This window comes from Calonectris borealis, chromosome 1, assembly GCF_964195595.1.
Source record: "Calonectris borealis chromosome 1, bCalBor7.hap1.2, whole genome shotgun sequence".
In the NCBI taxonomy this organism is placed as follows: Eukaryota; Metazoa; Chordata; class Aves; order Procellariiformes; family Procellariidae; genus Calonectris; species Calonectris borealis.
In genome coordinates, this window is record NC_134312.1 from 211,842,204 (window position 1) to 211,869,465 (window position 27,262).

Below are 27,262 nucleotides of genomic sequence, written 5' to 3' on the forward strand. Positions count from 1 at the left end.
TTATTATGAGCATTTATTGTACTTCTCTTGTGGAGCACAGAAATTAAAGCAAACAGCTGAGAGAACACATCCACCATCACAATATACTCTGACTATACCACTGAAAAATAACATCAGAAAACTTCTGCTACTTTTCTAACCCAGTCTGTATATACAAATTATGTTTTGTTATTCTTCAGTGCCATATGCTAAATATGTATGTTATTACTGGTTCCCCATTTCTACAATGCTTCATCAAAATATACATCTACATATGACTGATGTGCCTTTTCCTAAAACATATGATTAATCAAGTATTTAACGTCCACTGATGAGATTTCAGCACAGTGGCAGTGTTGCCAGTGATGCCTGATATTGGGAATGGGGCTTTGGACTTTAAACTATACCTTGTTTCACCTCCACCCAATTTCTTATAAAAGTCAAGAAAGTTTTAAATGCAAAATACTCCTCAACAATTCGCAAAAAAAACAGAAAACACAACAGGTAAAGACACTTAGGTAAGTTTTGGGCTGTGTGAACCTGGGTATAAGTAACTCCCGTAAAAATCAATATCCATTAAAATGATGCAGTTTTACTCCCTGTCCTTCCAGGAGTTATCCAGAAGTATAATGATATGCTATCCTGATGTAACTTTGGGAGCTGGAAGTAACCCCACTTTAGCAGGAATAAGATTATATAAGTGGAGAGAACAAATGGCATCGTGTTCAGGGCTTCTGTCTGCCTTTGAAAAAATTTACAGGGAATGATAAACATTTAAAATAGCTCACAAATTAGATGAAGATGAGCATTATTAACCCCAGTTTGGTTTGTGAGATTTTAAAGAACCATTAGCTCCTCTCACTATTTCTCACCTATTTTAAACTTCTATTACCGTCAACTAGCTGAGATAGAAAACATGTGACACTACACTAGGAAGCCAGAACTTACACGTTAAAAATGTAGACTTACTTAGCAAGGTAAATAAGTGACACTGACAAAACAGAAACGAGTCATCCAGAAATACTGGCTAACATTATCTAAATGAAGACATGCCAGAACCTCTAAGGTAGAGTGAAAGCTTGTTTTAGGTTTACAAGTCAAAGTCTGAATCCAAATCATTTGCATATGCAAACGTATCACCAAAGTCACAGAGAAATAATGTTAGAAAATCCTCGATGACTTGACTCATTTTTAGTCAGAAAACCTCTAATTTTCAACAGCTTCTACACTCTGTCAAGCGCAGCCATCACCAAACTCTGCATCTCTGTAGTTGCCACCGCTCCAGAAACATGGAACAAAAAATACATGCAAGTTCCCAAGTAATATATACAATAAAAAGCACGAATATGAGAATGTTTTCTTCTCCTTCCATACTTTTTCTTGTTTTCTTGCAACGTGTGAAGTATGGGTCAGTTTCTACAGGAAAATGTGCCATGCAGTGCTAGCCCCATTTCCAGTAATAAACTGGCAAAGACGGGGATATTCTCTTTACCGTTATCAAGGAAGGCTGTCAGGTGTCCTACAAGAGTATGGCACTGGGGTGTCTTGCTGCCGAACACATCCTCACTCCAATCCCCCTGAACCAGTCCTTCTGAAGGCAACTCTTTTGAGGGTACATTCACATGGTCAAAGCAGTGTCACATGGAGCTATCTACCACGTTAGTTCAGAACACAAGCTGAAGCACTCCTGTCCATGTCCATGTCCATGTCCATGTCACACCACGCCCAGGGGACTTGGCCCTACCAAGAAAAGCAATGATTAAACTGACCCTGGAAATGGGGCTAGCACTGCATGGCACAACTGGGCCACAAAAACGTAACAAGTCAATGGAAATGCACTTATGTGTCTCCATCCTCCTCAAGATCCACCTCATGCAAAATTAACATGCCATTGGAAAATCACAGAAAGTTGGTCTTTTATAATAGATAAGGCCTAACTATTGTTATTTTGGGAAAAAAATATCCTATTCAGCCTTAAATTCAGGATAAGCATGGGTAACCAGCATAACTAATAGAATACTTGTGATGTGTTCACATCTGCTTTTGTCAACTACTAAATATGTAGCACAACCTTCATCTTCCTGGAGCAAATCATCTCATTTCTAGAGAAGGACAGTTACAGACTGATTATGACTGCAGTAGTGAAAAAGCTAACATAACTTTGGGATGCTTTAGACAAGTTATTTTTAGCAAAGAAAAAGTTAAACAATAAATATCATACTGTCTGGGAAAGGAGGAATTAGACGAAACTGCAATTCAACTGGCTTCCTAAGGAGGAAGGTGCCTACTGTGAGAAACCACCATACATAAACAGATGTCGTAAGCACCTGGAAGACAATCATGAGGACACGTCTAACAATCAACACACACTTATCAAAAAAAATCCCCAACGAAACCCCAAACCCTTTTAACACCGGGTAACATTTTGTGACTGGAGATGAAAAGCAGTATGTGTTCTACACTATTGACTTGATTCAGGTGTTGGATCCTGAAGCACATGACGTTTTCTTTTAAAAACAATCAGGGAAGCATAATCTAATGGAAGATATCTAGAACAAATACAAAACTGGTTAGACAAGAGTAGTGAGAGAGCAGTTATCAACGGCTTCCTGACAAACCGTAAGGACGTACTAAGAGGTTCTCCACAAGGACCTCTCCTGGGTGTCCGCTACTCGGTAATTCAGCAGTGAGAGAGGTGACAGAGCAAAAAGTATACGCTTATTACATTTGCAGATAATACCAAGCAGAAAAGGGCTACAAGTAGAAGAGATAGGCTCAGAAAAAATAGGATAGACTCTGAGCATGAAGATGTGGGTTGTGCTTGTACCCATCCAGGTTAAGCAGGTCACCCTTTTTCTCCTTTTGCTGCGAGTTTTCTTTACAGAGTGCTTCAGGAGACATTTTATGTCCCAATCTTGCTTCTGAGAATGCAAGATCCCTTTATAAGGCTTTAGTAAAAATAAATACATAAAAAAAAAAAATCAGGAATTTCCAGTGACACATCCCTTTAAATCTATTATAGGCAACAAGATGTAGCAAACTAAAGAAAGAGTGTAATACACAAAGGCAAATTTTGGCACGCTGGACCTGCTAATACTACACATTTTAGCAGGAAAGGAAGAAAATCAGTGGACAAAGGATTTGCACCATGAACTATTCCTTCAGCTCTGACAGCGTTCCAGTGAAAAAGTTCAGTTTGCAGTAATACCCAGGACATTTGGATTGTTTTCTTCAGGGGATTACATTTCCCCATCTCTCTCTCCCCAAGCCAGAACATGTCTTTTTTCTAACTGCACCTGATACTGACTCACAGACTGCTCTGGATGCTGCAAAGCCATGAAAGCAGATTAGACAAGGCTGCTTAATTTTTAATTTGCAGTAATTAGTTGGAGTCGAATCTAAGTTCTAGTGGCATGTTCTTGGACGTTTTTTACCACTTTAATATACTCATCAATGTTATGTAAACAATTTTACAAACTTCACAGAGCAGATGGCAATTCTTGGACCTATACAATTTCGAGTGTTTATAATCAAGTTCTAAAATGTACTTCATGCAGAAGCCAACTGCGGAAAAAAATATTATGGTTTCAAAATTTCACTTGTAATCCAGCAAGTAACTACAGCAATAGCTTTACGTTAGTACGACAACCACAAGTCAACAAAATTATGCTTAAGTTGGGGAAGTTATTATTAAGTATGCAAACCAGGCAGTGTGTACCATTTGCACAGTCATTCAGCCTACCAATTACTTACTGAAGTTTAATTTTATTCATTATCTTCCACTGGCTACTGGCATACAACATTGTCTAAGAATAGTATTATACATGTTTCACCCAAGAGATGCTAATAGTTGAAGGTAAAAAGAACATAAATATTCGTAAAAGTGGAAGAAATTAAAAGTTTATGAAATCAGGTAATTGTATGAATGTGCAGATTCATGGTAAATTTTAAATATATACTCACAGAAGACAAGCTTTTAAATAACTAAAAATCAATTGCTCTTCAATGGGATTTAGGAAACCCATGGCTCTTGTGAAAAGAGACGATTAGAACTGTAATCAACAAAGAGCTGACGTTTTCCAAAAAAAATGTGAAGAAGCCATGTTTTGAAATGATGTGTTTCAGTCTACAATACTGAGAATAAGGAAAGGATTCATGGCAAGGATTAGGATGCTACAAATCATATGGAACATATGAATAGGAGTCTGTTTCCATGTATCAATAGGGGTTTAATTTCTGAATGAGAAGCTTAAGTAAGGGCACATTCTTTTGTAAAATATCCCACGGGTTTCCTAGAATACGCAGACTTGGTAACATCCTCAGTTCTAACTTTACTCAATAGGTTCTTATAAATCTGCTATCAACATTTCATTTAATGCTTAAAACAGTAAAAGATTGGAATTGATTTTTGAGGAAGATAATAAAAAAAGAAATAAAGCACATGATAGGTAGAAAAAAAAATTCTCTCGTTCTACAAAGAAAAGTTTATCAAGAAGAACTGGTTGTAACTTCTCAAACTCTGCCACTCTCACTGCTATCTGAAACCAAGATTTCCCAGGAAAAAAAAAATCCTCAAACAGCTGGAAACCATCCTAGAGATACAAAATAAATCACTTGCAAGTGAATTCCACACTCAAAAGCCCTAATCAGTACTCCCTACAAGCAACAAAACAAACAAAACCCAGAAGGAACATTAACATCCCTGGTAACTGGTGTCTACTAATTGCAGAGCATCAGGACAGCTTCAATAGAAAAGCAGAGACTGAATAGGATTGTCTGATAAATCTACTACTCTCAAACACTCCACACAGTATTCTTGACCCTGTAGGTCACAACCTTTTGCTCCCAAGTCACTCATGCAAAGGGGGATAAAGAGGTTTAGCCCATTGTATTAAATCCTTGTAATTATTTGTTACAGTTTTAAGTCACCTAGCATTATATACACAGTCATTTGGCGAATCATGCATGCCCTTTTCAAATGAAAATACAATAGACAAAATAGATGTAATTTAAAAACCTCTAAGGTAGGCCAAAACTCTGTAAGTTTAATTACTTTTATATTTAGCTGGTAAGAATTCTGTGTAGTAGACAAACTGTAGTAGACAAATTACATATAATAGCCTCCAATTATGCCTAAACCAAACAAATGTGAATTATTTCACAATGGAAGGACATTAGAAATTTATCTAAAGCTTAAATCTATAACAAAGATGGGAAAAACACACACTGACCACAACTGGGTATGAAAACCAGGGCACCATCAGAGAGCAGCATAGTCATAAATAAGTCTTTGGATAGTCAGTTTTCATTCTCAAATTTCACATCGCTAACAGTTTGCTGTCAAATACAATATTTCTTTTATGGTGTAATTTGGGTGAAATCTGCCAAATGCACTGTATAAAAATGATTACTTCACCTTATGAATCACTTTTCATCAACATACTTTTAAATACAGCTGTGAAACTTTTGTTCTAGAGGAAAACAACAATTTTACATTGTTGATTTATCTGTGATGGAGCGAAGGGTGGAGTCTGAGGATTTGGGATGTTTTCTTTTTTGTATTCGTTTACTTGTTCAGAATTTTAAACTATTATTTTTATAAATATATTTCAGAATACATAAAACTATGTGCATTTTTATCTTGCAAAACAACATTATATGGCAATCAGTGATGAATGTGTTTCACGATGTGCTTGCAAAATATTGACCCGTGGAATGCAGCGAAGTGAGTTTTGGGGGGAAAAGTCCCATCTCCGGTCCAGAATATCAGAGTTCTGGACTTCATTAGGGAGCATGTTTTAGCTGTATTTCTAATCCTACTACTATTGGTGAGGTCTAAACCTAAAGACGTGCTCTTCAAGGGCCATAACTTGCAGCCCAGGCAAAAGTATCTAAACTGACAGTTTGAAAGGACAAAATAACCAATGACTGCCTGACTCATGCCAAATACTACTAGAGTATTTCAGTAATTCTTTCCTCATTTTCAGATTCATGCTCCATCCCTATGGACCAGAAGAAAATATGTGCAAGAAAGTTTAGCATATAAGGAGCAGAGGAAAGTTCATTACAACCAATTTGCACCATGAATAGCTTCAGTGCTTTCTGAGCCGTTTCAGAAAAAGTTCCCATGTTTATAATGTGGACACAGTTACGCTACTTAAAAGATCTTCTCCGGAAGGCAATCCTCCAAAGTGTTGTGTATTCCTATTTCCAGTGCAGCTATTCCAGTGCAAATATTGCATGTTAAGGGGCTTCTTGACACAGGCGAGACTCATGAACCCTGGAGGTACAACCTTAACAAAGCAGCACATGCCTTGAAGCTTCACAATATTTGTGTGGTCAAGTCACAGAGGCTCCACAGAGCCCTCCTCTACATTTTGATTTGGTCATACACCTTTTAGCTTTCTCTTGATCAAACTGTATCATTTCCTTTTACCTAGAATACGCCTCAGACCTTCCTATGCCTTGCAACACGGGCTGCAGAAAGCCCTTTCTCATGTGGAAGGCACATCAAGACGCGAAAGGCTCTGTAGTGTCCGTGTCAGACGACTGAGTAACCCTGCACCTCTGCATTAAACCTACCGGCTGGCCAGGACAGGTTTCCACGTGTTAAGAAACCGTGAGGAGAAGCGCGTGTACGCGCTCCGGAGTTGCTGGTGTTTTGTATAATGAAGCTGTAGAGACAGACGATGGAGAAAAGGCATCTTTTATCTTCTCTCGGATTTATGTTGCACTCCTGGAGGATTCAGATTCTCTTATTGGACATTAATGTTGCCCAGCCTGTTTTTTGAGGTTTGTACACAAGGTTTTTCTGTTGTCCCATCAATATGGAATTTGCATGGTTGGAAACAGTAACTCAACTTGAAAATTAATATTGAAATTATGTTCCAAATTAATTTAAGAAGTAACAAAATTCATCAACTTTTTGCTCTGATACTTCGAAGTATGCCAAAAGTTTTGATACCAGACATTTCCATGTAAAATACCATTATTTATTCATTCAATGATGAAAATCTGAAATAAACATTTTGTGAGTTCAATAAATAATACCTCCCACCACTAAACATATCCACAGAAATTTTTTCTTACATTTAAATACAGCTGAATTATATTCTTTTAAAGAAGATCACACTTCATCACAGGAGACAGCAAACAGGACTGCTCCCTGTTTTCCCTCCCCTGGGCCAACACAGGGGAGATTGTATTCTGCTTCTGTAAACTCCTTCTTTCATAGCCCCCTGATTAGAAGCAGGGTTTAAGAGGTAAAAATGACCTTAAGCGTGCTTTCAGCATTGGGTTGAATTTCAATCAGAGAAAGAATTTTTTTATTCATCAATGAAATAAAAAATAGTATAGCATTTTCTATATGTTTTTAATTGAGTTGAATTATTTTTATAAGAAAGTGGGTCAATTCTTGAATTAATTTGGCAGCCTGAGTCAGCTATATGTTTTCATGTCCTGTACAACTTAGATTTCGAGTATCTGCATACAGATAGCATTTTATTGCTATTTACCTAACTTGCCAGCACATATAGCACATCATGGTGAACTTCTCCTCTCCCTTCACTTTTTTTTTAATAAAGGACTTTTTCTTCTTTTTCTACTAATAGTTAAAAAAAAAAAAATTGAGAAGGATGCACATAAACAGTGCACATAAAATACCAAGACTTTTAAATGCCATTTATTATGACCACACAAGTTTTAAGGCATTTTGATCATCCACATTCAACTTCTCTAGCTATGGATAAAAAACAGGAGAGCAGCAAAGCTGTTTAAAAGCAGTTAGGTTAAATAAGTTTTGTTTTTTTCATTAATAGTTAAACCAATAAGTTCTTCCAGGAGCCTGATTTCCTAGCAATTTGCACAGCAAGCATATTCCACGAGAGTAACCCCCTCGTGCGCTCTCTGGGGGCTGCAAAGGACCGGGTTCACCCAGCAGCCTGCAGTCATCGGCGTATCTGTCTTGTCTACACAGCTGCTTAGTTTCATGAAAAAAAGCAGAATTTTCTGTATCTTTGGGACCTTTATGCTTTTGCAAATATGACCCAAACCGGCTCTCGGGTTCAAAGCGTCCTAGGAAGGAGACTGGCAGAAACACAAGACAGTGCTGCTGCAAACACCCCTCCTCCTTTGGAAACCAGGCGAAACACGTCTGCGAGGTCAGGATTTCACTTGACAAATATACATGAGGTTTTGCAGCTATCTCCCCCGACAGAAATTATGTCTGTTAAAAGGCTAACGTGAGAAAGATACACTTAAGAAAAACAAGCTCTCCCTGAATCTTATCTTTTTCACATCTCGTCATCTGGTTTTGTGGGAAGTTTCTATTAACATATGTTCACAATATGATTTTCAGAAGTTGCATATTAAATTCAATCTATTACATTTTGAAATGGAGACTCTCATAAATCATTTTTTACCCCCTTTTTTCCTCAGACTGCCTCACTCTGTAGGCACAAAGCAGCTTAATTTTAAATCCACAGTGAATTTGAAAATCACACTATTTGTTGCTTAAAAACTCATTAAATGAGCATTTTAAAACTTACATGAGACATTTTTCTAAACAGATACACCACAACTACAGTGATCTGCCATAACAAGGTGCCTCCTCTTGCAAAACATTCAAGGAAACACTACAAACACTATAAAATGATACAAAGTGACACGAAACTGCCATGGTTTGCCACAAATTTCCTAAATTAATGCTTTAATGAGCATGATAATTTGAGCTGTAAGCACCTTACGAAAAAACCCACACTCCGTAACACATCCATGCAAAACACTAACTGTGGATGTGTATACGAACTACATTATAAACTAAATATAATCTACATTATAAATCACTCCTCAGTCCTTACCCTTCTCAGTTCTCAGTGTTACCTGAAAAATTAAAACATTACACCAACTTGCACATGGATGTCAATAGGTATAAATTCATATATATCTGTATGTAGACACAATTCTTCACTTTACTGGCAAAAATTTACTTATTTCCCAATGAAATTTCAGAAACTATGACAGAACAGAAAATTTGCTGTTTGATGCTTTCTTGTTTGTATTGTTTGGAAACGCTTTTTCTCAAGGTTAGATTAGCTGAGAAAGAGCACGTTAGTTATGTGACTGCAGCACAGACCACGCAGTCACAACATGAAAGCAAACGTTATAAACAACATCTTCCATTTGCACATAAGAGCAGAATAAAACGGGAATCTAGGTGAAACAGTAAAGCATTAAGATTTGGGATATCCACATTTTCCTCATCTTTAAATGAGGTTCCCAATATGAGAAAAAGACTACCTTTTTTTTTCTGTTAATTTTTTTTCAAATGAAGCTTTTTTAAAATGGAGAATATATGGTGGTCCACTCTACCACCTGACAAGACATGCCAAAAACGTGTGGGGTTTTACTGAACTTTGCCAAATTCCTTCATGAATCACAATCACTCATGATACATATATATAAAAATATATATACACACACACATATTTTTTGTCTTGTCCCCTCGTAGAGGTACCCATCCTCAGGGGTAAAATTTCTGTTAGATACTGTGGCAACACAAAGACATGGTCAGAAAGAGACTGTATTGCAGGATCATGCCCATTTTTCTTCTTGAGCAATTAAGTGTAATTATCCCAAAAGTAAGTAAATTTAATTCTCAGCAAGGAACGCCACATTTCTGATAAGCAAATCTTCTGCTGTGACCTTATTCCAGAAACCCATCAGGCTTCCTAGCTGTGAAGCCTTTTGCTAAGGAAGATAGGAAAAGAAAGGGAAATTAAAAGGTAGATATTCCTTTTCTAAGCGTGTGGCATTCAGTTGGACTCAGGCAGGCAGTTCAACGCTCGGTTGAATCTATTTAGATTTAAGAGACATAAAACATGACTTCAGATCTGGGTGGTCTGTGTAATGTCCAGGAATATATGAATTGGCTCACCTTCAAAATAATATTTTTCTGATTTCTTTTCTTCAACTAATAAATTATATCCACTTTTGCAATAAAATCACAGGGTAGTGTTTGACGATACTGTTCCTCTACATATAGTGCTGGGTGTATCACCAATATCCACGTGCCTCTTCAATACAAAATAGTGGGATCACTTCAGTAAAACTATTACTACAACTGGATGAGCGGGAAAAAAATTGGAAGGTGCTGTTTTTATATAATTTTATAAACAGATCGAAACCCTAATTTTAATCATGTCCTAACAAAAGAAAAAAAAAAAAGTCAGTTCTCCCTCTGTAAAATTAGCTATGTGTGAGGTGTAGATCACGCTTTTTAGCCAGAACTCTGCTGGAGCCAGGAGAAATCTGACAAGGCAGAAAAGAGCTGTAAAACTGAGCCCTGCCACAAATTGCTGAAGAAATCAATGTATCAAGCTACTACCTTCTGTAAGATGTTCTGTGACAAAATCAGATTTTCAATAATATGAACATCTGTACAGTGCTTCCAACATCTTCACAGCACATTAAGCTTAGTCAACACTTCATGAATTCTTAATTGTAATATAAAATTAACATTCAGTCGGATCCAATCTTGGTAAGTCATACTACACCTCTGATTATGTATCTCATAAATGTACTGATTAGTTTGAATTTTTATTTTATATTTCCCAGTTCCCAATTATATCTGATTTGTACACAGGAAACAATTGTTAAGTACTAGTAAGTATTAAGTAAGTATTTTATTTTCCTGTATTACCAATATGAATATGAGATATTTCAACAGTAAATGTGCTAAATACAGTATTTAATTTTCTGAGACCAAAATCCACAGTATGTCAGCTTTAACTTTGTAGTAAGCATCCATACTATACCATTAAAACACCATGCCACCCCACACACGCTGGCCAAACATTATATTTAAAGAAACACTGTCATAGTCACCTGGTTTGGAAAAAAAAAAAAATTGGCGGCGGAATGGGGAGGGAATTAATCTAAAACCTGGTTTCCTCTGCAAGTCTGGCATCAACATATACATTACTTGTGCGGCATCTTTCCACCACCAAAGAGTCATTAACAGGTTATCTCACCCAGAAGTTTTCAAGCAGCTTTGAAACCCAAACAACTTCAATTTAAATGAACCAGAACATCACTTGCTAATACATGAGACCTCTCACAACCTACATCCAGCAATAGTACCGCTAGATATCCACCAAAACATGCCATTGCCAGAGACCACAGCAGGAAACGTGCTGTCGCAAGCGGGACTCCAGTCGAGCCTAACAGATGGCATCTCTGGATGCCATGACCTAAACTCAGATTATCACCACTGACAACACTCATGTCTTCAATAGCGGAGAATTTCCCAACCCTGAAAGGGACAGGGTAGCCCAGCAGGAAGACTTCTACACGGCTTCCTCTGTATTTCCTCAACCTACAACAGCCAGGCTTTCGAGTATGTTATTAATGTTTTCTCCTAATTGCTAAATTCCTAATTGGAATTTCTCCTAATTCCAAGAGGGAAAAGGAAATTCCTTCTCTTCCATCTCCCAATATAGGATTCACAACCCACACACCATGGACTGCTCAGCAACCTGCTCCCTGTCACATTTTAATAGGCGCTACATCAAACTGAAGATCCCTTACAGTTTTTTCAAGAGGAGGGGGTCACTCACGCATCTCCTTCTACATTCATGACCAACCATACATCCAACCATATGTAGACTCGTTTACATATTATGGGGCCTCACTGCAGGCAGACTTGTTCCTGAAGACTGTTCCTATTTCTTGTAGCTACAGCAGATCTATGGGGTTTGGTTTGCACCTTCGCAAGACACGCTACCCCCTGCAAATGCAGTGCTCTGCCATTCTGAGGTCACCACTTCGGCATCTTCCTCCAAGGAACGGGGCAACTGCTTGTTAATTAGCAGAACTGAAACACATAAGGACCACACTTAACATGTTCTCCCCCTCCCCCCAACTATACGATCTACCATTTTTCCATCTTACGTCACATCCTTACTCTTCCAGAACTTCGCACAGGTATGAGAACGAGGAGCTATCTTCTCTGCTTCAGGGGAGGGCAGGACGGGTACAGAAGACACGCGGTGCAGACCTGGCTCTAATGGTCCCTCCTGGCTACACAATCCCATTTTGGAAGCATGGAGGAAGTGCCCACAGGCAGTGGCCTCCCTCTGCCAACCACAACCCAGAAGACCACCGCTCCGTTATGGATTTTTCTGAAAGTACCTCCTAGCACTGAGACTTTTTAAGTCAATGAAGGAACGAGACCTCCTGTGGGGGAGGAAGATGGAGTTGGGGGGAGCTTCGTCACCCATGATTTGTACTCAGTTGCCAGGTCTCCAGCTGGGTTAAGCATTGCGTGACAGACTTGATATCCTGATCAAGTCCTTGATTTACGTTTTGGCATGCTTCATCAGCGCTTCTCAGCAGGACTAGATGAATCATTGATCTGTTCCAGTACAATAATTTCTATGTATGTTCATAACCTTGGAAGAATCTATATAAAATTTGAACACGCATTTAGTTTGCACAGTGCCCAGCTGGATGATTTTCAGTCTTTAAATGCTGAATTTTATTCAAGTTGTGCAGTTACATTGGTGCTGCGTATGTTTGCATGTTTAAAACAAAATTAATTTGGGGGGGAAAAAAAAATAATCTCCTAGTTCCTAATGCAAACTTTTTGTGAGATAAATAGTTCATAGATTAGTTGTATCAGAGAATGTTACTCTTAAAAATCCTTGACCTCAGAAAAGTTTGATTTAATTGCTGAATAAAATAAACGCACCAAGAGAAATACTCATCCCCTGAGCATTTTTTCTGAATTTTGCCTCAGCCAAGCTCACGCGGGTCAGATGCAAACAGAAAGAGAACTCATATACAAATGGAAGTAACTACAGCTGCCAACACTCGGAGAGCTCTAATTACCCTCTACCATTGCACAGTCAGGCACTCACTGACATCACTTTTTAAAACAAAGGAAAATATTTTTAAAAAATTATAATGAGCTAAAGAAATTTCCTGTTATTCTGCACAAGAGAAACCCCCCATCCCACGTCCTTCACATATGGCAGACGCCGTCAGCATTTGCAGGCTCAGGACTAACTGACTATCTCCTTAACGAGCTTTACAGACAGTTTTCTGAAGCTGTAACTTGCAAAACCCTCAGAGCACCAGGAGCTCCAGGCTCCCGCCGGCCCTCGGTGGGTCCCCGACCTCGTCTTCGCGGGCGGGTGCTGCACGGCTGGGGGTCGGGGGAGCTCCGCTCCCCGCCTGCCACCTCGCGGGCTCTGGAAAGACTGAGTTTACAGCCCTGCCTTCCCTTTGCTTTTCCTCAAATGAAATTTTAGGCTCAATTTGCTCCTTACAGCTCCATTTCACGTCTAACGTACCACCTTAAGCAATTCTGGCCATTAGTATAAAAAAGGAGACATTTATCTGGTCATAGAAAATATTTTACACAATGCAAAGGCGGCTTTTTCCTGTATATATCTGAGAATGCCTGAGCTTTTATAGGACGTTATGTAAGAAACATTCATTACACAATTATGTAAAGGAAACACTGAATATTTTGCATTACTGAGTCTTCCTCAAGTTGGGGGACACCGGCACGTCTGGTATCAACACTCAACTATCAGCTCTTACTCGCTAGTGAAAGCTAAGCAATTTCTGTATGTTTGTTAGATATACAGGTCAGAAAACCTGAGAGTATATCAGATGAAAAACCTAATTACCCAGTGTTACTTTTAATACAGCAGGTAAAATAATTCAGGTAATATTCCACTTAAATAGTTTATAGAAACAATAAATCTAAAAAAGCATTTATCTATTATTCCCACAAATTACAGCAAAGACTACTTTAACTGAAAAGAAAATTAAAATAGTCCTTATGTTTCCTCTCTTGTCCTTTTTTTATTGTTACATAATCAATATCAGAAGTAAAAAGTCAGGAAACGTCATTGTAGAGCTACAACTCCCGGTATTCAAAATTTACTATTAATTCTTAAAAACCCTAGATGAACCTTAAGTGGCAATGCCTTCTGAAGTACCAACAACGTAATTTATTAAACTTTGTTTTCTTTTATCTGTCTCTATCTTTTTACGCTGCAATCCTTATGCAGTGTGAAATAAAACACGTGGAAATTGCTATTTTAAAAAGGACATTTGAGCGCACATTTTAAAATAACAGTACTTGACAACTCTTAAATGAAGAAGAGATTTCTGGAAAACCTTTGTCAATGTAAAAATGCAAATAAGCTCCATCTATCTTCTACCTGCTGTGATAAGAAGCAAAACAAGATATCTGCACCAAATTAAATTTGACATAAGATTAAAAAAGCGAAGCACAGGAGAAGGTATGCCGAGCGGAACAGGGAAGGCATTGGGTTCCTGAGATGAATGTCAAGTATGCCAGGTAATCTTTTCCAATTAAGTGGGGAGGGAAAAGGCATTATCAAGCAGATGCCTACCAAAAGAGTCATTCTCCAAAAACTCGCTCTCCACAGTGGCAGAGTAAGAGGTATGTCCAAATACCATGCTGAGGTTTACTAGCAGTCTAATGGTACGTAGTATGACAAGGAGTACTTGCACAAATGAAAAATTATCCTTCACTGTATACATCTTAAAGCACTTTAGACCTGAATCAACTTTATCCATATGTTATCAAGTAGCTCCTGAAATGCTAAAGAAGGCTGCTGTTTGTTTCTTTTTTTTTTTCCTTCTTCATTTCCTGCTTTTGCAAATAGAATAACACGACATAAAAAGCACAAGTCTAGCAGACCACGTCATTTGTGGAAAGGAAACCTCCAGGACTGATCTAATGAGAAGGTTAGGATAATTTGGGCAGAACTGAGGTTTAAGCTTTTCCAGTTTCCTGACAAGAAAAGCCCCTCTAAAGAGATGACTTCTTGAGGAGTAATGTGCAAAAGAGAGCAGAAAAGACCTGCAAAAAACAAGACCTCACACTTATATATTTGCAAATCTCATCTTGACACCATGACACTTTAAAGCACCATATCCTTTCTAAATAGAATCTTAAGTTATTTCAAGTAACAGAGAGCTTCTGTATATATACGCACAATACAGTATTTATATACAAAAATATTTTCGCTCAAAGAATAGTTTGAGCTAAAGTTGTTCTTCAAGAGGAGGAAAAGAGGTACCAATTAGAGGGCAAATAATAGAAATGCACATTTTTAATACAATTAAGGGGAAGATGGACAATCAAATTGTTCCTGGAACCCAAAACATACCATCATAGCTTTGGTTGTTTTCCAAAGCCTTGTTTACTTAATTTTAAATTAATACAGTATTATAAATTAAATCCTTAAAATGCATTTGTAGATCTAGTGACAGATGACTTTTTCAAAACTTGAATTGAAAGGATGTCGAAGATCAGACATTTTCACCTTCAAGTACATTACTTAATGAGACTGCATTTTAGAATGCTCAAAAAAGAATTAATTTTATATTCATTTTTTCCTTTCTGAGAAATGCTGCGTTTTTTGTAATGCCTTTCATTGAAACCTAGATAACTGCTTTTCAACGGGTGTACGTGCGTGCAAATGCTCTTATCAGTCCCAGTGTTATCTGTAATTCTAAGTACCATGTGGCATGTTCAGCATTCTTTTATTAATCACTGTTATGCTATTTGACTGCAAGTGCACTTTAAGAAGAGGGAAATCCATGGGATTATGCGTAATATACGATTTTAATGTGATTTTTCAAATTAGTATTTTATATTTTTAAATGAATATGAGCTGCCTATGAATCAAATGTGTCTGAAATAAGAACTTGCTGAGAGATTGGGAGTGAAAGTTCAGCAAAAAACCACGAGACTGCTTTGGCAAGTCACAATAATAACTTCTGGCTAACTCACTATATGCTTCCCAAAGACAACCGATAGCTTATATGCAGACAGTAAAACCACTGTAAATGGTCACATCTTCAACTTTAGCTTACCATACATGTAATGTAAGCAAGTGTTTCTGATACACTCAAAGAAAAACATGTATATTGGGTGAGAAACCTGAATAATTTATTCCTGCACTTTCTCTTTATATTCACCAGTTATTAAAAGAAACTCCAGTGTTTAGTAACACACGCTAACAAATTTGATAACGGTCTAGAGAAGTCAATGGATTTACAGTAGGATGTCAGCCTTTGGTTTTTATTATTTCTAATAATATTACTAATTCCATTAGTACTGCCTGGGGGGGTTGTGCTGATTTAACTCAAACTGACACTGCCTTGTCACCCAATCACAGCACATACAGTATAGTGAAAACTTTCACACTCTTATCAGGAGCCACAAATAATGCTCCACACATTTTAAGCTTTGAAAGTTCAGCTTTCAACATAAGGCTTACCCTTTGTCTGTACCCGTGGGAAGAGGTGTATCAGCAACTATCAGTAACCCGCCAGTTTGTATTACAGAGCCTCAACAGAGGATGAGTTAAATTCCAATTTCATTAAGTCAGCTTTGGAAGGTGACAAATGCAGAAAACATAATAGTGATTCTTTGCTGTTTCTTTTAGCTGGGTCTAAAATTTAACTTTTCAAAGGGACAGGAACAAATCAAATCACTTTTTTGCCTTGTTTTATCAACTGTTCTTAAAACTTTAAGAAAAAAATTGAGACAGAATTCAAGAAAGCTTTTCCAATTATTTCTACATTCTGGTTTCAAGCATTTTATTAATTTAGTTTTTCCTCAAGTGTTATAAGCAGTTATCTAGTTATATAGTTCTTCATGCAGCAACAGAGAGAGAAAAGAAAGTCTAAAGTGGGAAATGAATAAATTACACTACGCAGTTAGCCTCCACTTAGAAATGCTTGCCCACTTGAGTAGTCCTCCTGAGCTCCGAATCAACACGCAACCTCAGAGAGAGAATATTTACAATTCCAGTTATATCGCAAGTTATACAGAATAATCACATAAAATTAGAGAAGGTAGGAACAGAAGAAATGTCATATAGTCTATTCTCCATCAAAAACAAGGACTGCAGGTCTACGATTCGTGTCTAAGCCGGTCTTCCGTGACGGACGATGGAATGATGGAATCTCTGTACCCCTGGACAAACTGTCCCACTGCTTAGCGAGTCTTAATATTAGAAAGTTTCGCCAATATAATTATTTCCAATCTGCTTCAATTTTAGTCTATTATTTCTTTTATTTCTCCCCCCAAGAGAAAATTCATTATTCATTTCCTCATGAGAGAAGCATTGCATACGTCAGAAAACTATTATCAGTCTAGTCTTTTTCTAAACTAAAAAAAAAACATTTCAATTAATTTCAAGTTCCTCAAAGAATATGGTCTATAAATGTCTGACCATTCTCATTCTACTTTGGGCTCTGCATAATCTATCCACGTACAGACTGAGTTTTGTTACTTCAGCTGACACTACCAACACTAAGGAGAGGAGAAATATAACGTCACGTGCCTTGCATGCTGTACTCTTATTTATATACCAAATTACAATTGCTTTTTTCCACATCCCAAAACTTTGACTCATGTTCAGGTTGTGATCTAACTCCTAGGCCCTGCTATGAAGAGCTCTGAGCTCCAAATTCTTCATCTGCACAGTTAATTCCTTCTTCCAAAGTGCAGAACCTTTCATTTATCATTCGTCATTACCAAATTGCATCCTGTATTTTGGGAATATTTCTCCACTTTGCCAAACTGTTTTGAATGACATGCTTATTAAATCTGTGGATAAAACCAGACATCTTGGAAGATAAGACTGGTTGGGTCTAATTATTCAACAACTTTATTAATGATCAGGATGATGACTTACAGTTGACATTAAATCTGTGGATGAAACCAATTATCCCTGGACGATACTTTCGCTCTGATAGTAAACTCGGGTTTTTCAGCCAGCCTTAAGTAGGGTTTTTTTCTGCGGCGTACTTTAAGGCCTTGCTTATGAGAATGTCACATGAGAGTCTGTCTAAAGACTTACTGAAGTCTGAAGATATGATAACCACTATTACTTCTGAGTCAACAAAGCCTCTTATCTTCACAGAAGGAAGCCAGATTGACTTGACACAATTCATTCTTGACCAATAACTATGCACGCTGTTATTCAACTCCTTGTTCCTTCTAAGTGACTTCAAAGAATGTATTTGAGGAACCATCCCAGAATTTTTGGCATTTGCATGATCCTGGGCCAAACGCTAATGTTTCATTGAAAAAAATTAAATATGCTTTCATTCAAATTTATATAGAAAAAAAAAATCTCTCACAGTATCCTGACATAGCAGAGAATTACTGTTACAAAAACCTAAAGTATACTTCCTACTTCAAAAAAAAATTTTAAATTTTAACTTGAAGTGCATTAATTCTCACCCTTTAGAGCAAAATCTCAACTATGAATATGACTGTTTAAACTTAATGTTTCTTCAGGTTTTTCCTTACTTACTATTTATTTATACAAATCTCTTATTCACACCATAAGTGAAATTCAAGTTTCTTAAAAATACATTGAAAATTTGCCATTGAATTTTTGAACCACAGTTTCACCTCATGATTAGACCCACGGTTTGATATTAATGTTAGTGAGAGCAGAGTCAGATTCTGAATTTCAGTTTGCTATTACATTAATTACTTTGGGGCAAGGATTATTTAGGCTAAAAATATATGACTAGAAACCTTTCGCAGTACGGCTTCTAGTCAATATATCAAGCATGTGAAAGAGAATAAAGAATGTCTCATTCTTCAGAATATTTGAAATGGCCCATAAAGTCTCAGTTTCACAGAAGAAGCTGGTTTTACACAGCAGTTTTTTTTCTGTGAAATTGAGACTTTATGAACTGAAGCATGTCTGTGAAAATCATCTATGACATAATTTATATTCTTTTAACCAAATAATGTATAAGCAGAAGGTAGAATGAAGAAGAATGATGTAATCCAATGTTTATAAAGTAGCAGACATTTGACAGGCTTCAAATTATGTCCAGGATACACTGATTGATACCATTATCCGTTAGTGTGTTTTCCCTGACATTTTATCTTAGGGCCAAAAGCCAAAAGAAAGACCACAAGCATCTAACCACAAAGTAGCTCTTATTTTCCTATTCTAGTCAGCAATTAGCTCACAGGAACAGAATTCCAAGTATTTCCAATGCCTGTAGTTAAAAATATGCCTGTTTCTAAAATGAAATATAAATATCATATGTTTGGGACTGTAGCCCTTAGACTACAAATATATATTCAAGTTGCATAGTAGTTACATGTAAAATACTTAATTGTGTGCAACCCTCACATAAACAGAAAGACTATTTATTTTAAAAATACATACCAAAACATGTAGATTCTAATGTAATGTAATTGCCTTCTGCTTTTCATGAAATGGAGATTTTCTGCCCTGCCTGCTATCAAATCAGAAACATGTGATGAGTGTGAGTTACCAGTGTAGGACTTGTATTTCATGACTGTGATGGTGTATGCAAGAACTGCAAGCTCAGTTTCTCCACAAAGGATTGTAGCAATCAAATAAACACAGGTAACATTCAAATGACAAGCAGAGATTTCTGAAATCTAATCCATCCTCTACAAATTAGGATTTATTTCTTGGTGTGACTCTCCTTTCCTAGATGCATTTTGTAAATAAACAGATTGTTCTTAAAAGTTTCATAACTGCTGCTCAAAGGGATTTCTTCTTTCTTTCTTTAATGTCAGGAGGATTTTGTTTTTCTAAATTAAATAAGCAACGACACAGACATATCCCTCAGCTCAGCAAAACTAGATAACTATTTTTAATAGAGCAGCAGCAAAACCAGGAAGAAGTGACAGGAAACAGCTGGGAAAAAGAAATTAAGCCAAGGAGCTGGGAGAGTAAAGAAAACAAGAGAAATAAGAGTACAAAAGCATTAAATCAACTTCACTTTCACCATTTTACAAAAGTGCGTTTCTCAAGTCCTAATTGACATGTAAAGATCCCCAGGGAAACACTGCATAAGGTAACAACAAAAAGTAAAAAAAGAAACTTTTACAGTTGCACGGTCTGTTTGTTGTTCCACTCCTTTTCTTTTCCTTCTCCCCTTCTCTTTTGAAATTGGTTAAATAGAAAAGAGAATATTAGGAAACTGAAATTCATGTTTCCCGCTCTCTCAGAAAGCCAAAATAAAAGTATTGGATTCTGCTGAAAAAGGAAATGAATATATCTACTGAGTTAGTATTTATTTGACTTAAAATTTTATCTTGTTATACAGCTGCTTATATACTGCTTCCTACCTTAATTCTCTGACAGCAGGTCTGTACCATGCCCCACTTTTTAAAGTTAAATTATGTCCTGTAACAGCAATGCAGGAGAGAGAGCCTTGTGATTTAAGAACTGGACTGGAACTCTATGGCGCAAAGGCATCGCTACCACCAATTTTGTATCTGACCTTCTGCACCTACTTACATCTTTTCCCTTAGTACTCCATCTTTAAAATGTAAAGTCCCTCAATTGTATGTGAAAGAGTAAGTCAATTAGCTGCCAATTCTTTACTATATAGTATACACACAAGAAAAAATCTTACAGAAAAATAATTTTAAATAAGGAAGGAAAAAACTAACTTTCTATAATGTTTGGCGATAAACATAGGCAAAATATATCTAACAGTTTTGAAATCCTGCACAAATAAAATCCAATCCCTACACCCTGTGAATGGATCTTTTTAGCACCAGGATTACAGCAGCCGGAAATCTTGTCTGCACTATGCTTCCACTCACAGACCTTGACACTTCAATGCCAGGATCAAAGAGAGAAATCGAATCTGGGAAGCTCAATTGCTTTCTCATCATCTGACTTGTAATCATCAGCCTTGTTCTGACCACTGCCTCGGGAGCTGGGAGCCACACGGGTGATGTGCGGCATTGCCAGCGATGGCATCCCCGGGCAGCTGGGACACCGAGGTCCCCGGCAGCCACAAGCAGTTTATCCTCAAAGCCTGAGAACCAGAAGCTATTTCCCTTCTTTTATTTTGCATTTAAGGATGACAGGAAGATGATAAACAGCCAAAGCCCGGACACATCGATACGCCAGGAGGACAAAAGCCCTTTGTGATTGACAGACAAAACCTAAAGAAGGGGAGGAGACCCTCCTTTGCTTCCTTTGGGGATGGCTCTGGACAGAGACGCCTGAAAGTTTAGCCCTCAAAAGCTTCTCCCGTTACCACCAGATCACCTTGCAGGTAAACACCTTCCTGGTTCACTGAGTCACTGTTACGTATTTGAAAAAGAATCTCCACTGAAAAGTGATAATGGTGGAAAAATACTCCCTATTGTACAGCCGTAATTCTTGTACCGCTTGTCTGTAGGCAATGCATTTCCTCTCTTGAGGAGGCTGTGCAACTGGATCCAACTACATGTAAAGCAATCTGTTAAAACGAGGACAAGATTTACTGTTGGAAAGAACAGGTTCAAATAAATTCCAGGAGCCTACGTACCATATGTCTAAAAGTGACCGAACATGGAAAATTAAATTTAATCTCTTCATATTATATTCAAATGTTAGTATTTTCTGTAAGAGTACACATTGATTTAGCAAATACAATGGACTATTTGCAATAACTGGTGTTCCATTTTAACTCCTAAAGAAACTAACCATTTCTATAGACTATTTAGTTACATTTTTAATAGTGTATACGTAGTACTAAAATCCCCATTTCAGTTGTTTTATAGCATGCAAATTGGCACGTGTACCATGCAAAGTGGCAATGGAAAACGTACAATACTTTTATCGCAATGTATTCCTTTCTTCCCATAGAGTCGTAAAATCATTTGCACTACTTAATCCACAGCAAACAACAAAGCGAGACACCTGAGTTTAGTGTAAAAATGGTTTTGTTTCTGTTTAAAAGCAGTGAAGCCCAACAAAAGAGAAGTCACCCACTTTAAGAGCAGCTTCTTGACTTTTGACATGTGTATTACTAAGGAACAGATGTATCAGTACATCTCCGTATGAAAAGTTGCAACCACAAAAAAAGTTAGGAGAGAAGAGAATTAGACAGAACAGCATTTTCTTCACTCACTGACAGCTGAGAAAGCCTACTTTGCAGCCTTTCTGCATATTGGAGGATCAGCAGCAGTGTGATATAACCACGGGAAAATAAAAAACCAGCCTGACTTCAGCCCACATAGTTAGTATTCCTCATTTGGATCTAATCTAACCATAGCTTATACCTTCAAGAACAGAGCTAGTTTGAAGACAAGAGTATAATACAGCAATAAAATACACGCCTACTTCTTTCAACCCACTATCACCTTTTCAACTTGAAAGACAAAAGTGAAAAATAGTATGAACTGGGACTGGAAAACCGCCTTTAGCAAGAAAGATGGTTCAAGGTATTTGAGGCAGTATCCATCTTTTTAAAAAAAAGCCAAAAGGACAATGATTACCTTTATTCTGGGGTATCATCTGAGCATAATAAAGGTTTAGGTAATACTTGGGTATATAAAAACAGAGTCAAAGACACAGAGTGCTGCAAGAGCGTATAATGTTTCTCTATTAGATCAAGGGGAAGAAAAAAAAAGGGGAAAAATTACCTGGTGACTTGTAAATTAGGTACTTGGATGATCCAATATACTTTCAAGTAAGTATCCTCTCTAAAGAGCTTTAGTAAAACCGAAAACACAAAGCTCCACTACAGCTCTAACAACGCAACCACCCATGTTCTCCCACTCCTTTAGCTACAGCTGGTTCATGGCTGGTGGAAACCCCGTCCTGCCTGGCCTCTCACTCCTTCACTGCGGATACCATCCTGTCTCCCCTCCTCACGTTTCTCTTTTCTTCTCTGGTGAAGCAGCGTATCTGGTAACGAGAGCAGGTAAAGGGGAAGCAGCCAGTTTTGGCACTCGGCGTAGCCCATCAGTCATCCCCAAGTGTATACAGAGTCAAAGGAGTGAGAAGGATTCAAAGAAGAAAACATTTTGAAAGGCACTCGAGAGGAGCATCTCTTTCCCCACCGCACGCAGCGCCCAGCCAGAGCCTCCTCCCAGCCCCGTCCCTCCCCACCACCCCTGCCAACAGCTGACCGCGACGTGGGGAAAGCGACACAAATCAACCGCCTCCGCTGATAATAACACCACTGCTGTTGCAGACTCTATCTCACCTTTCCTATCCTCTCGCCCGCTTTTCAGGAGAGACTGTGGAGCTGCCGGCTGGGACGGGGGGAGGCAGAGACTGGCACCGGCACCGGCGCGGCTCTGCACCGGGATGGCACCAGGTAACAGTTGCTCTGGTTTTTAAGAGATGCTTCTCTCCTCCTAAAACTTACTGTCAAAAGGAGTGTTTGAGATATTGTAAAGATATTTATGCTTGTCCCTTTGAACACCTAAATCTTACAATACAGATGCTGAGGTTTATTTGTGTTCTCTTCGATGCATACAGATGTGCGCTCTGTAACCTCTCACTGGAGATACAGGTGGACTTCTCGACGTTGCTTGGCTTGGTGTGACAGCCGTACCATGGCTGACAAATAACGAGTGCAAGGAATGAAGACTGATGTGGCACGCATTTCCTCAGACGAAACGTAAATACAACAGGCACTGAGCGATTAATAACCATCATCATATGTTGAAAGTTTTCTCTCAGGATATTTTCAGGAAAATAGTCCAATAACTCCTGATATCTTAAGGCTAAAATAAGTAACGTTTAGCTCTAGTAACATTTCAGTATCACAAACATATATATTCAGAAGGTAAAAATGAATATTAATCGTTACATTCTAACTCATAAACTTACTATATTGTTATCACATGCTTTCTCAAGAAAATTTATACGGCACCAGGAAAAAAACTTATTAAACTGAACATTATTTGACAGATGGCTAATTCAAAGGAATACTTTAAATGCTATTCCCAAATTGGCAAAAAATATGACAGACATCAGGTGAATATTACCAAAAATATATGTGGAATTCAGTAACAAGTCAATGATAACATGGTCGTGTATTTTTTGAAAGATAAAGATAAAACAACAGCAAATTTAAATTGCCTTTCCAATTCATGAGATGCATCTCTAGGATGCATCAAAAGTACAAATGGTTTCTCTTTTTACTCTTGACAAGGATCTAAAAAGATTACGAAGTTCACTGTAGTTTTGTACTTTATATTACTGTACAAATTAAAATAATTTTGTTCAGAATTCAGAAGGAGGCTTTCAAATATTTGACATAATTTTTCCACGTAGGAAAGAACTAATTCTATGATGTCTTCTTTCTTTCATTCCCATCCAAAGACTTTGGTGATAACCCAGAAAAATCAATAATTAAATATATACATATATATATATATATATATAGATGCCCTCGTCCTTTTTTGCTCTTATTAGCAGAACACAAGGTATTTTTTTTCATATTAAAGCTAAAAAACGGGTTTATGAAATAGAAGGATAATACAAGCCATGTCAGAATAAGTTAGAAAAACCATCTTCTATGACCTCTCAGCATTTCATAAATTCTTAACACTTACCACCTCTCAGAATTATTTTAGTACGGTTTCTAGGTAACTTTAAGGAAAGACATTAGCCTAGATTTATTCCGCCTAGATTCATGCAAGTAAGTTTGGTGCACAATCACCTGTATCATCAGCTAGAGGGAGGCAGCTCTGCAACAGAAATTAAGCCCACACAAGACGGGAATTGGCCTCCTGATTTGCCCATCTTTTTCCTCATATTTCCTAACCTAAATATATCAGACAGGTGCCTAAAATTGAAGATGAATCTTGAAAACCTATTTACAACAGGCACCGTAGGCACGCTAAAGATCTAATTGTTGTAAGGTTCTCTTTAACACTAGACCGGAAATCAGAACTGATTTATTTTAATTTTATGAATGCCATTATTGTCCTATTCCTCCCGCGCTACCCAAATGAACAGGTGAGAAATAGTGATTTGTACTTGCAAATATAAGAACACAGAAATAGAAAATGTGGGATTTGCTCACAGATTTCCTACAGCAGTCCCAGCAGATGATTAAAGGAAGGTGCAAGAACATCGTCAGGACAGGCTCCCAAACCTACTAAAGATGCCCACTGTGTCCCGCTGGGCACCGCAATTTTGCGCCCTAATATATATTTTCTTTGTAATAACTTTAAGTCTAGAAATTCTTCTCATCTGTACAAAAATCTAATAACGTCAAATTCTTGCACTTAAAATATATGCTTAAGACATGTCTTTAACTCTACTACATCCTTTTTGAGATACAGGTGGATACACAACATGAGCTTGGGGAGACCACTCTCCCCCTCTCTGAACGCAGCAGAGAGCTAGGACCCCAGCTCTGCAAAACTCAGCAGCAACTTCCCTTCAAACCAAAACCAAAACAATACTACATGGCATTGCAAGTTTTAAGAGAAAAAAAAGAAAAGTGAAATGCAGTGGAAGTCTGGTAAAAGAGTATGAGAGAGAAAAAAAAACGTGCTCCATTAAAATAAAAAAGTAAAAATACTTTTTCACCTTTTATTCTATTGGTATATAAACAGAAGATAGATTATCTCACCTTTCTAGCCATATTTGCATCTGAACTAAGCCTATGCAAGTCTAAACCCGGTGCTCTGCCAGGGAAGTGTCAGAGTTAACCTATACAGTTATCTTCTCATCCACAACCCCCTCCTGCGATACCGTGTTTTACTTTTGCTCACACTAAATAAAACAAATTGAATGTTTTCATCTACTCACCAGATCATCCAAAATACTTAAGAAATCAAGTTGCATGACAGTTACCAAAACAACATTTTGAACCACTAACTTTGAGATGTTTATATAAGAACAGTAAAAAACATATATAAACAGAAAAAAAATCTCATCTGCTTTTTTCTTGTGATTTATTACCTAATAATTCAATAGCAGAGGACTTTTAATGTACTCCTGTAATTCTACAGCAAATGTAAAAGACTTAAAAATAATCTTTGTAAGAAAGGGGAAGATTATTTGATACTAAATCCCTATAATAGCAACTCCAACTATTAAGCTTACTTATCCTACACTAAAAAAGAGAGTAGAATTAAAAGGCAAAAATATCTTTCAAGTAGTTGCTTCTGTACAAAAGGAAGCTTAGGTGATTAAATGAGAGACTGATATGGCACTGTACCGCACATTTTTAAAAGAAAATAAAGACACTTTGAAATATCATGTCGAAAATACTGCATAAATTGCAGGATATGTGTTTCACGGGGAAAAAGTAAATAGCTGTAATTTGGGAGGCTAGAATTTCATTAATGAGATAGAATAAAGGGCTCTACAAACAAAAGGACCTTTCTTAAAGGCCTTCAGTGACTTTACACAAGTTTCAATACTCCATCTTAATGCAGTATATGCCACTGTATCTGCATTTCTTAGATGTTCTTTCCATTGTATTTTTCATGATCCATTTTCAATCAATAGATAATATATAAATGACATTAAGAAATGTAGATGCAGTGCAGAAAGTGCAGGAGCTTTCTGCGGTGAGCTATGCAAAGCCCGAGTTATGAAAAACATCATGTTCTGCTTTGTGAAATCACAGCAATAACTTCTGATTGTCTGAAATTATTGTTTCAGAAAATAACATTTTAACATTTATCTCTATAGAAGGCAGACTTTATCCTCAACTTACGATCAATCAATCATCAGAAACATCCAACTTCCCATAATAGCTAGTTTCAGCTCATATATGGAGCTTTCCTTTCCAGGCTTCAGAGCGGATGAATTAACATATGCCTGTTATAAACTGGTAGTATATAGTCTAAGGATTAACTACTATAGCAACCAGTGCTGTAGTCTGCCAACACATGTTCACCCAAATTGCTGGATTTTCTAAGTTTATGTGGATAGGATTTATATGTAGGTGTTCACTTATTGTACAGGGATTGCAAGTTTTGTATTATGTGGATTTCTTCAAATATGTATAAAAACACAGCCATTGCATCAACCTTCCAAAAAGTGTAATATTCAACATAAAACTGCTACTAAAATAACATTAATTCAATTGTATTTTACAAATATGTATTTTGAACATTATAGGATTCCTCCTGCTTGTTCGTTTTATTCTATTCAATGATTCTAGAACAGTATTCTGGACAGCCAGTACCACGAACTATTTGAACTGAAATAAGATGACATAAAATCATGGTATAATCAAAACCTTTCCACCATAACCTTAATTCCATACAAACTGTAATTTTTTTTAAAAAATAGAAGCATTAAAGAGAAGTGTGCTTTTGTTCCGAGACACTTTAAAAAATGGTGCATTTTTAAACAAATCATACATGACATTGTATGACATCACAAATTACTTTTTTTTGACTAAGCGATGAGTATTAAGTTCCCATGTAGCTCAATGTCACCTGAAAATGAATTCC

The 27,262-nt window shown here is 37.3% G+C and overlaps 1 protein-coding gene across 2 annotated transcripts in view; it reads right to left on the reverse strand.

Moving 5' to 3' along the window:
* The window catches only part of TMEM135 (transmembrane protein 135), a 185,549-nt gene that overhangs the window by 29,285 nt on the left and 129,002 nt on the right, over nt 1-27,262 (reverse strand). The window lies entirely within an intron of this gene.